This window comes from Sinohyriopsis cumingii, chromosome 5, assembly GCF_028554795.1.
Source record: "Sinohyriopsis cumingii isolate HCF-2022 chromosome 5, ASM2855479v2, whole genome shotgun sequence".
In the NCBI taxonomy this organism is placed as follows: Eukaryota; Metazoa; Mollusca; class Bivalvia; order Unionida; family Unionidae; genus Sinohyriopsis; species Sinohyriopsis cumingii.
In genome coordinates this window covers 125,127,697-125,140,312 of record NC_142965.1, presented here as the reverse complement: position 1 = coordinate 125,140,312, position 12,616 = coordinate 125,127,697, and the positions used below count along the sequence as shown (strand labels likewise).

At 34.2% G+C, this 12,616-nt stretch overlaps 1 protein-coding gene across 3 annotated transcripts in view; it reads left to right on the top strand.

Annotated features, from left to right (window-relative positions):
- The first annotated feature begins 1,734 nt into the window (after nucleotides 1-1,734).
- The window catches only part of LOC149800129 (uncharacterized), a 35,468-nt gene continuing 24,586 nt past the window's right edge, over nucleotides 1,735-12,616 (top strand). The window contains exon 1 of one of the 3 annotated variants that reach the window (XM_089959732.1): nucleotides 1,735-1,803. The gene's annotated coding sequence lies outside the window, so the exon portion shown is untranslated. Of the gene's footprint in view, nucleotides 1,804-4,555; nucleotides 4,630-7,812; nucleotides 7,933-12,616 lie in introns of those variants that run through there. The other 2 variants (XM_089959734.1, XM_089959733.1) reach the window with 2 other exon arrangements.

Genomic DNA, 12,616 nt, shown 5'->3' with positions numbered 1-12,616 from the left:
TTATTTAGGACTAAATAGACATAATAAGACTTCTTCTGGCGAAAACCCCATGGCAATATGACATTTCGTTCAGGAAATGCAGCGACAATTACTTGTTAAGATTAAACTTCTTATTGGCCTCATTTTTACTTAGAACCTACTAGATATCGTCTTTCAGCACAAAAAAAAAACCATGTTGATATGACCATCCATTCAGGAGGAGTCGCAACAAGATGTTCAAGATGGACGCTGTGACGGATATATTGGATATCATGACTAACTAGCCATTATAAAAATCGTTCTGGTTCAGATCATATTTCAATATTACTTTCCTTTCAGGAAGAGCAATGATTACAACATTTATTAGATGGCAAAGGTCGTGGCCATATTGGTCATCAGATTTGACTCATTTTCATTTAGGACCTACTAAATATCATAATAATCTTTTCAGAGAAAACCCCATGTGGACATAGAACACAACTAATTTTACTATATGTTCTCTACATTTGTTTCTCAGTACTGACCTTTCCACTGTGTTACAATCAATACAAATCATATGTTCATCTAAAATACCTTCAAAGATGACTTCACGGTGTAGTTCTCGTCAAAGGTTGACCTGCTCTTTTTTGAGATGCCCGGACTGTCAACATAGCAGCATATAAACAGAACACAGATTTCACTTCCGGATCATCACCAAGGCCTTATTACTCACTGTGCACTGTCGCCGAAATACACACAGACAACAACACCCTGAGCTCATATTCTCAAGAATAAACAATTACCTTTAAATCCCTACCAAAAAAACATAAATAAAACTCTGATATCACCACCAAAATGAGAGAGGAAAAAAACTGTTCTAAAAATAGACTCTAACTACATTCGTGGGTACTGAACTGGAAGTATTAATTGTGACCCGATTCCATGCTGATATGACTATCCCTTCCGGAGTGTTAGCGAAAATCAAAAGAAAATCAAGATGAACACTGTCTGAGTGGCATCATTTACATGTATGACCAACAAGACCATATGAAGACTATGTGTGTGTAACGTTTCATGGCAATCCTCCAGAAAGTTTAGAGAGGATATCATAACAAACTGTATCTAGTCAGATTAAATGGAGGTGGGGGAGAAGCATAAAATAGACATGAAAATGTCTAACTTACATTTTCCTTAAATATAAATTCAAAACTTCCGTCAGATATATACCGTCTTAAACCTGCCAGGAAATTCCGTTAAGAAGAAAGAATTTTTTTAATATTTTTTTTAAATTATTCGTACGAATTGATATAATAAATGTTCCTCCAATGGTGTTTGCAATTGCTTTTGCAAAGACACGATTCAGAAAAAAAGACCGAAATTCAAAGAGTCTATAATAATGTTTCCTCTCTTAAATATTCTCAGCATCTTTTTTAATGTTTTCTAATGTCGTGGTGTTTGTTTTTGTAATCATAGCATTATATGTCTTTTTTTATCTCCCAGGTGTTGTCTAATGTTGTAAAGCGATTAGAGCTTCTAAAGATTATGCGCTATACAAAGTCCTCGTTATTATTATTATTATTATTATTATAAGCCGACATTAACAAGGATTTTTTTACGTAAACAGTATAGCTTGCTTGGTACTAATAAAATAACAACTTTGTGAAATGTACTTTTTGTATATCAGTTTTATTGCAAGTAAAAATAATACTGTAAATGAACTGTCTTAATTACGATAGGGATCCACGTCATCGCCTTTATCCGGAGCGAATCATACCTGTTAAAAACGATACTTGTATTTGGTAGATGATTGGCATCCGGTCAGTTTACTCGTAAAATCTATATCTGGTAAGTTCAAACGTCAACAAGTTAGTGGATTCGTGAACCCAACATTGATATTAATAGAAAAATGCTATGGATGTTGAATTTATTTAAATATTTATTATTTTCTCTGGTCAGGTCAACCGTTTGTATTTTATATGATTATTTTGAAATTCTCGAAAGTAGGGAGCTTCTTTCCTTTCTGTAACAAAATACAACTTCCTCTTTCCTGAAATGTACATATAATGAAATTTATGTTCCCCAATGCAAAAAGCTAACGCATATTTATCAAATTTTAATTAAGCTTTGGATGATAATATAGCTGTAACTCACATTCACCATATTAGTTTCCCCAGAATCATGTGCCTGTGATGTAACTCGAGTCCATAATCTCTCTCTCTCTTTCTCTCTTTCTCTCTCTCTCTCCGGAACGCACCGAAACGCCGTAACGCAACGAAAACACCGAAACTCAATATCGTATGTACCATAGCTGGAAATTGTGTAGTTCTACATGTAAGACATAACACATTTTGATTTTGTTTAGGTGCTATGTCTTACTATCCAAATAACGGCCTTGTACAGTGTGTTCCGTTGTCGTTGACATCGGAATGAGTAATCAAAGTTTCAGGAACATCACACACACTTGGCAGCCAATATCGACATTTTCCCACTAATTTATGTGTAATTAATATACTTACTGTGCTTTCTTTATCCTTGTGGAATGAAAATATGACACTACCAAATGGATGCATTTTCACGTTCCTTTGACATACATTTGAATTTGTTGCAATGCGATGGTAGTCGAGGTATGCCGAAGTAAGTTCAAGTGGGTTCATGTTGGGGACCTGTTTCTTGAACGAAACGAACCGTTGCTTACAGTTCCAATAGGCATAATATATTTTTTATTCATTTCATTAAAAATTAATATCTCAACTTTATCTGATTTCGGCATTCTCGGCTTTCATCGCTTTTGAGCCAACTCAAATGTAGGCCAAAGAAACTTGAAAACGGGTCCATTTCTTTAGTGAGAATTTGAATTTATTCGAGAAAAGGCATCATAGTAAGTAAAGTCTGACTAAAACATTATAACTTTACTTTGTATTAAAGCGTCGTTATTTTAGTTGTCAGTTGTTTGAAATATTCCTGAAAATGTGACTTTCGTAACGATGTTAGTCGACATCAAAACACACTACACAGAGCCGTTAGTTAGGATGTAAGACCCTAATGCCCACAAGATAAATATTAGTGTCAGGTCTTACAGGTAGGACTAGAAATTGTGAAATCTGCAACATTCTTGAAAGTATATAACATTTACTGTTAATAGTGTCTAATACAATTTTTACATAAGTTTAATGCTTAATTTATTACTAATAAATACATATTAGTAATGATTTATTAATAATGCCAAGATGTATGAACTTTGTGAAAATCAGCAATTTAAATAGCCGTACAGTGTAAGTGTAACTATCAAGAATTATGGGCGGACAATTATTTTAATGATCGCAATACCAGACAGTGACATACCAATGAATAACAACCATCGCATGAATCCAGTCCAGTTGAATTAACCTTTATTTTCACCATTACAGTCATAAACCCATTCTGCTTATGTAAATCATAATCAAAATTTTATTTCACTCTGCTGTAACCAGTACATGTATATTGATGTGCCATTATTGTTTCTTTCTTTTTTAAGAGATTATGATAATTAATCGTTTTGCGTCATCTGAAATACCGAATATTTACTGGGGTTTTTTATGATACCCTTTTGAAATGCTTTTAACCATTCAACTGAGGATACATATTAATGCAGCATAAAGAACATGAAACACTTCTTTCATTCATGCAACTTTGTCATTTTTATTCCTTTTATTGTAATTTTTGTATTTTTCCTTCATATAACTAACTTATTAATTGTTAATAAATATAGATAAAATGTATCAGCAATCATAAAAGTACTTGGTTTTTTATTCATGTCTGACAATTATACAATTATGATATAAATTTAACAAGTGTGAATACATAACAAAAACTTTATTTTAAATTTTATAAAAAGATTGCTTAAGTCAGTCAAGAAATCCTGATTTAGTTAATGAACATACCCAACTTTTCAAGAACAGAAAAATTTATTTTGCCCTCTTCTAGTGAGATGTCTAGTTAAAATTTATGAGTATGTTCTTTCCCAGATTGCTAGCAGCATGTAGCAACTTTAAGTTGATTTTGCCATGGAAAATCCAAATTTCATAAATATATCAACACATGTTCTGGTAGATTCTTGCAGTCGGTAGAAAAGTTTTAGAAACAACGTTTGGAATATTTTTAAATGAATCTGTGGTTGAGGCTACTGAATCTGCTATTTTGACAATAACTTGTGACTCAGAGCAATGGTAACTTGGTAGATTTATCATTTGATAGCAGAACTATGCATTGCAGCTGAAAGCAAAAATTTTGAAAGTTTGCTGGATTGAGCCATGTGTCATTTTGTCTCAGAGAGGCACAATTTATATTGATAAATTATCCAACAATGTCAACCATGTGCATTTCCAAAATAATTTTAGCTCACTACTTAAGGAGGAGTACCAAAGTAAAACGTTATGAGGACTAATAGAATTTTAAACTAATTAATCCTTGTTGCCACCAAAATAATCATGCAGACTTTCAACCCGTGATAAGTTAGGTCCCTCAGTCATATGAGACATCTTGCATCCAGGATCTTGACTTTAATTTTTTTTAAATGATCGACATATTTCTGTATACTGGACTAGAATTTCTTTTATAGACCATCTGCTTCTAGAATCCTACTGAGCGGTCATTGAACAGAGGAAGCTCTAGTTACTGTCATAGCATAGTGAGGTCTGGATCACAGTTCTTTTTGTAATGTTTACAAGGGTTATTAAAATTATAGATGAGCATTATATTCTTATTATGTGTCGTCATTTAGTTTCAAAAAGAATTATTTGAACAAAGTGCACAGTAAACGAACAGCTCATTAAAATATCACTTCCCATCTTGTAACGACAAGAAAATGTTTATATTATCTATTTGCAAAGTACTTTGTATGTATATATGTATGTGTGTGTGTGTGTGTGTATATATATATATATATATATATATATATGTGTGTGTGTGTGTGTGTGTGTGTGTATGGATATGTATATATATATATATATATGTGTGTGTGTGTGTGTGTATGTACTTGCTTATAATTGGAATCTAACTGCAATCTTCAGATATTGTTGGGAGTATTAAGTAGAAGAAACAACTCGGACAATTTGCAATAGCAGATAAGGTTCTGTTTTACTTGTAAGAAAATGTAAATGGTACATGTAATTTTCAGAATAAGAAATCATGTAACCTGACATGAGAGATTAGTGTAGGATCAAGACAGAATGATATGATTAACAAACAAAATACTTTATACCTGGATATAGTAGGGGGAAATGTTGGTACACTGTATATATGGGGAAGAAAGATGTAGGAATAAAACTTTTAATTTTTCATTTTATTAAACTGAAAATTTCTTTCAGCCAAATATGAATTGGTGGACAAATTTAAATATTTTGAATTTTCCTCTTAGACTGTAATTGGGAACATAATAAATGTAGATTGTAATATGGAATATTCTCATTGTAGATTGTAATATGGAATATTTTCATTGTATATTGTAAGAGGGAACATTATCATTGTATATTGTAATGTGGAATATTATCATTGTAGATTGTAATATGGAATATTATCATTGTATATTGTAAGGTGGAACATTATCATTATGATGTGTTTTACTAAATGTAGCATTTTTCATTATCTGCTTATATAAAGAGCATAATTAAGTCAACTATATCCCATGATGAGTCGAGCATCCAAGATTTGAACATGGCAAGTGTCTTTGTTGAAAATATTTAGGAATATTATTTAATTCTTTACATAAGTAATGTTTGAACATGCTGAGTATGGACAGTATTTGATTTTATCAGGGATAAAATTCCAGTTACAGCTGTCAGCATGAAAGCTTATTGATGCAAATTTCTTTTCTACAAGACCTTACCTGCAAACTATTATTTTTTCAATTGGTTACCATTCATACTTGCTTATAAGTCGAGTCAAACTGCAAACAACAGAGATCCATATCTTCCATAGCATACTGTGCCTGCAGATTAGAGTCTGTGTTGATTGTTTTACTGATTAGTCTTTGTAAACTGTACAGAACTAGATCTGCTGGTGTATTATGCGATGACAGATCTGGATCTCTGCAATTTGCAGATGGACTCGTCAGAAAAATGAGTATATATGGTATTTTGTTAGGAGGTAAGACATGGACATCTGTTTTGATCCGTTTTGAGCACTCACTGTTCTGGATCACTGACTTCTCAGCTCTGTCTGTGTAGGTTTGAGACTCAGGCTTGGCTAGTTAAGGTGTGTGAGAAAGCTTGCCCAGTAACTTTTTGTGTGTTGGTGGTTCTTCCCAAGTTTCCTTGGGTTCTTCATCCACCATTTACACTGACTGCCATATATAGCCTATCTTATGTTGAAAAATGGCATTAAACCCAATTACAGCAACATTTTAAACCAAAAGAAGACCTTGTGCTGGCACCAGTAAGAATGTGACTTGCTGCAGTTAGTAATTCCTCTATTTCCTCGTTTTTGATACTTCATTTTTACTAGTCAGCATTTTCTGAAACTGGTGTAATAAAAGCAAACTTTCAATCTGAGTTCGTGGAGGTCATTAATTTTTTTTTGTCACACATTTTTACATACACTTGTTTCTGTTATACATGTGTGCAGTGTTATTAAAGTGAACCAAGAAGCTTGTGACAGTCATTGTTCTGTATTTGTATAAACCTGGGGGACATATTTTTTGCTAACAGCATGCTATCAGTTTTGTTAACAGCTGTCTCACACACAGGTATTTGTATTTAGATCATTATTAAGAATTTTGCATCCTTGAAAAAATTTCAAGTACTGTACATAAGGATGAATAATCTGCAACATGTATGATACAAAACTGAATGTCATCAACATTTTACACATCAGGTATCCTGAATTTGTCATATTCAACACACGTGACAAACAAATGAGCTCAAATGGCTAAAAACATAAGGTGACCATAATAATCCTGTTTTCTCTATTGTATAAATACTGTAATGCCACACGGAAAAACCGGTATGAAAGCTTACATGTACCGGACTTTTCAAAACTATGTAGCTGAATGTTTGCCCCAGGGTCCATACTTTGTGGGATAATGCCTTATCACATATAGGCTGTACATGGCAGCCAGTAAATTTGGTGGATGAAGAATCTGGGGGAAACATCATCAACCCATAGGAAGCTGCTGGAAAAATTTTCACATTCCGTGTTAGTCAAGCCAAGACTCTAACCCACGCAGATAGAGTTGTGATGTGTGCAATCTGTAAAGGTGAGCACTCAGCCACCTGGCACCCCCCCACACACACCCCACTGCATACTGTTGCATAAAAAAAACCTATTAAATCTCATACATACATTATCATTATTCTCACCATTTTTGAGGCTTACACTTGATACTGCTTTCGGAAGGTTTTCAGCACCCTCTATCTCTTCAAATGAAGATTCTTATTTAAAAATTTCTTCTTTTTTTAAAACTGTTCATAAAAATGGAGATCTACAAATTTTTGGACAAATGTTTATGGTCATAGTTTTAAAAAATCTATTACTATTGAATATGGAAAATTATACAAGTTGAGCAGACATATTTCCCATTGTACTACAATTTACCTTTTAAACAGATCAGTTGGGACATTTAAGTTAGACAGGCAGTTTTCCTATTTACTATAGTGTAGCAAACCATCTCAGACTACACTGAGTCTGTTATGGAGTTCTCCCATGCACAGTACCATGAGCGTACCTATTACACAAACCAGGAGAGACCTTTGAGTTGAGTCAGTGGTGCATTTTTCCATGTACAGTACTACAGTATATCTATGACACTAAGCAATTTTAGTGGGGGGGGGTCTTTCTTTAGGCAATATGCAGCATGTGGTTGCTCAGTCATGCCCAACTGTTTGTCTCCATCACTGTCAGGATAGTTACATGTAGGTGTGTATGAGGGCTAAAACAACTTGGATCAGGTGTATGTTGAAGTCTGATCAGTAGGTCTAGTTGGATTTCCTGGTTCAACAGGTATGTTTTGAATTGTATGGATATAGATCTGAAAGACTGAAAGATATATATCTAACTCAGTAGCCTTTATACTGTACTTAACATCTCAAAGCTTCTGCCATCTTGACTGACCATATTTATACAGGCCTGCCTTATTGACTGACCATATTTATACAGGCCTGCCTTCTTGACTGACCATATTTATACAGGCCTGCCTTATTGACTGACCATATTCATGCAGGCCTGCCAGATCTCTTTGGTCAGAAGTCCTGAGATTTGTATTTACTAAGTCAGTTAGGAGCACATTTGGCACATTTTGGAGTTTAACAGTGGTCAGCAAATGTAGTTTAAAAAAATTTTTAAAGTTCTAAATTGTGTTAAAAATGTATTAAGTTAAAACAACATTATTGTGGGAAAATATATTACAACTACATAAACTTTGTCATTTTTTGTATTCTTTTCATACAATCACCACATTAAAATATTAAATCTTTAAGGCACATTTAGTTACTGTACTAGGAATGTCTAGTAAGTTGTCATTAAATTTGTTGACAACAGATGGCTTAATAGAGCAGTTTAAAACAGTTTGTTTAGAGATTTTAATTTCTCCATCATACAAAATGCAAATTGTCTGAAATTTTTTATTAAATGTTGTGAAGTTTGTTAAATAGTATGTTAAAAAAAACCAAGTATCTCAATCAATTCATTGTTCATGATGTTTTTTTTATAAATTTAACGATTTTGTCCATTGCCTGTTTTTCTTAACCTATTGCCTTATGTGCCTTCTTCATTCAGTCTTTTCAAGATTTCTTGCATGACCAGTCATCACATGTCAAAAGGTTTCAGTAACTTGTGTCTCATTACTCCACAAAAGTCCTGCATTTTAACGACTTCTTGAAGTAATTAAAGAACTGGAAGCCCATGCATGTATTTTTTAAACACATTTTATTGGAATAATAATAATAATAATAATAATCCTTTATTTATAGAGGGTGACTCATTAGTCAAGGACTATTCTCCCTTGAGGCCCTCTTAAGGAGAGTATAGCAATGCACATTATATGAAGATAGGAATAATTACTGTGTATTTTAACATGTTTAGTATTAAAATACTAAATTCCATTATCTATTAGAAACACATACATGCTCATGATATCTTTTCTTAAATACTCTAATATTTTCAGCAGATTTTACGTGTAGTGGAAGCTTATTCCACAGAACTGTACCAGAGTATTGGAAACTCTTTTTAAATTGCTCTGTTCTTAATTTTGGTGCTAGAAGGTTTCTATGTGATATTGATCTCAACTGGTATTGTGTTGAAAAAGGCCTGAATATGTCCTGAAGATACTCTGGTGCAGTTCCATGCAGACATTTATATAAAATTGTGAAAATCTATCCTGTCATATATTGTGAACCATTTGAGTTCTGTAAACAATGCTTTTGAGGGATGATCAATAGATACATCTAAAATTATGTGTGTTGCTCGTTTCTGAAGTTTTTAAATCCTGTCAAGCTCAGATTTAGCACAGTTTCCCTGTACATTTGAACAATAATCCATTGTTGGAAGAATATATGACTTGTGGTATAGATTGCGAATTTCCATAGGTAAATGTCTTGATTCTGCTGAGCAGAGCAATTTTGGATGACAGTGTTTTACAAAGCTTAACAGTAAGGTCATCCCATAATAAATTATTATCTACAGACGTACCTATAAGCTTTCATGTTTGACATTTTCTAACAGATGATTATTTTATTGCAAGAAATAGTTCTAAGGTTCCTGACTTGTGTAGCTTTTGTGATGTCCCCAAAATCATACATTTTGTTATATCCTTCATTATTGTTGTGCCCAGTTTTGGACTCTACTAAGGTCTGTGTTTAATCTCATTTGGATAACTTCAGTATCAGAACTAGATCTATACAAGGTTGCATCGTCTGCAAACAAATATGTATTTGTGGATTCATTATTTAATGGTAGATCATTGACATAGATAAGGAAGAGGGGAGGGCCTAAAACTGAGCCTTATGGGACTCCTGAATGAATAGTGCGAGTTTGAGAGCTAATATTGCCAATGCTTACTTGTTGAGACCTTTGGTTTAGGTATGATCTAAACCAGTTTAAAGAAGGATTGTCAAACCTGTAACAGTATAACTTTTGCAGAAGAATTTCATTATCAACAAGCTCCAAGGCTTTCTTGAAGTCAAGGAAAACAATCCCAGTCATATGTCCATTATCCATTTCCTTCAGCCAAAGATCAATTAATTTGGTAAGTTCTGTTTGGCACAAGTGGTATTCTCTAAATCCTGATTGTGCTCTATAAAATAGAGGGTAGGTTTCAAAAAATTAATAGACCTGAATGGCTGCATGCTTTTCAAATAATTTTGACAATACAGGTAGAATTGATATTGGTCTGTAATTCCCTGGATCCTCCTTTTCTCTTTCTTAAAGATAGGCGTGACCTTTGCACATTATAGTGTTTCTGGAAAATTATCACTCATCATACTTAAGTTTATGATATGTGTTAATGATTGTTATTACTGATGCAGCAGTTTTATGAATTCATGGACCAATACCATCCAGCCCAGAGGATTTATTAATATTCACCTTAATTAGCATATCAAAAACATCACCTTCACTAACATTAGCTATTAAAAAATAATTATCATCAGGAATTTTAGCTTTTATAAATGACAGAAGAGCATCAAGTTCAATTGGGATGTTAGTCTGGTTCTGAATACTCTTACTGGAGATACTTATGTTGAACACTTCCACAGTGTCTTGTACAAATGTTGCTATATCATCATTTTGCTTAAGTCTAATGGGAAAACAACTGTTCTTGGGTGGGTTCATCTCTTTTAGATGCTTCCACAATGTCTTGGTACTCTTACTTTCATCAGTAGCCTGTTTATAGTAGTTTTCTTTTGCCTTATCTATCAGGTGCTTAGTTTTATCCCTCCACTTTTCTATAGCTTTTCATGTCTTTTTTCTTGTGGAAATTATCTCTTAGGTGCCTAGCCTCATTGATCTCAGGGGTAATCCACTTGAGTCTAATTTGGTGTTTAACCCTTTTTGTTTTAATTGGGGCATACTTGTCAAAGGCTGCATTGAACATCATACCATATGTCTAAGGCAGTGTTGACATCAGCTATATTGCAGACTGATTGGAAGGGTTTGCAAACTAAATCAATTAAAAACATTTCCTCATCAAACTGTTTAAAGTCCCTCTGTTGTATTTCAATGTGTTGATCATATTTAGATGATTTTAGAACATGTCTAGTTATACAGACTGGGTAATGGTCACTCTGCGTACACTGGCACATTAATTTAACTTATGTTTTCAGGTTTATTATTATAGACATGATCAATGATAGTACATGTAGTACTTTTATCTGAAACTCTAGTTGGGGTGTTAATTAATTGAGTAAAGTTTTTTAAGTTTCAGAGTTGTTTATCCATGTTAATGGTGGAGTTTTCATGTAGTCAATGTTAAGATCACCTAATATGATAGTTTCTAAATCTTCCTAAAGTTTAGTAATGCTTTTTGAATTTGCACCTCAGATCTATCAATCCAATCAGCTGTGGAACTAGGTGGCCGTAAACTGAACATTAGAGTATTGGCTTTCATTGGGCAAGGGTTACTTCGATCCAGGTAGTACTGTGGCTATGGTGGCCAAGTAGTTAGAGCATCCACCTCAGATGCAGTAGGTTGTGGTTTCGACCCTCAGCCGAGTCATGCCAAAGACTTACAAAAATGGTACTAACAGCTGCCTCGCTTGACACTCAGCGTTAAGAGGTTAGTGTTAGGATTGGTCGGCCTGGTGTCAGGATAATGTGACTGGGTGGGACATTGTGCTACATGCAGCATGATGCCCCAGTGGTAGACATCGCTATAAACTGTCACGCTGCAGACATCATAGCGATATGACTGAAAAATTGTTCAAGCTACATTGAAAATCAAAATCACTTACACACACATATCAAATCAATCCAGATACTCTCTAACCCAATAGTGTCTAGATAAACACATCTGTTATAACTAATGGAACTGTCTACATACAGAAGAACACCCCCACCCACCCCCATGGATTTCCTATATTTTCTTTCAAAGTTGAACCCCTGTATTTGGAGAGCCAAATCATCAGTATCATGAGAAGAAAGGTTTCACATAGACCTAGAATATTGACTGATCTACTTTGCTTAATATTAATTTAATCTCATTCAGTTTAGGGAGGATGTGTTGAATATTGAGGTTGATTACTTGCAGACCACTTTTGAGGAGGCCAAAATCATGACAATTTTGATAAGAGGATTGATTTTCAGACATGGTAGTATGCAATGTATTGTTTTTAGACTTGACATTTCTTTTCATCACCTTGATTATTTACATAAACACATGAAGAGTGGCCGAGTGGTCTAAAGCGCTCTCCATTACGGATCACTGCTATCTCACTTCTGTCTGCATGGGTTCGAGTCTTCGATTCGGCCAGTGTGGGTATGTACAAAAGCTTGCCAGTAGCTTCTCGTGGGTCGGTCATTCTTTCCTGGATTTTCCCGGGTTCTTCCTCCACCATTAATACTGGTCACCATGCAGTCTGTAAAGCTGTGTTACTGGTGACTGGATTTTGAGATCTGTGGTCTTCAGGGATGGGTTTTAAAGACCTTAATTTCAGACTGGTGTTATCTACCATTTTCTGGCAAGTGCTGATAA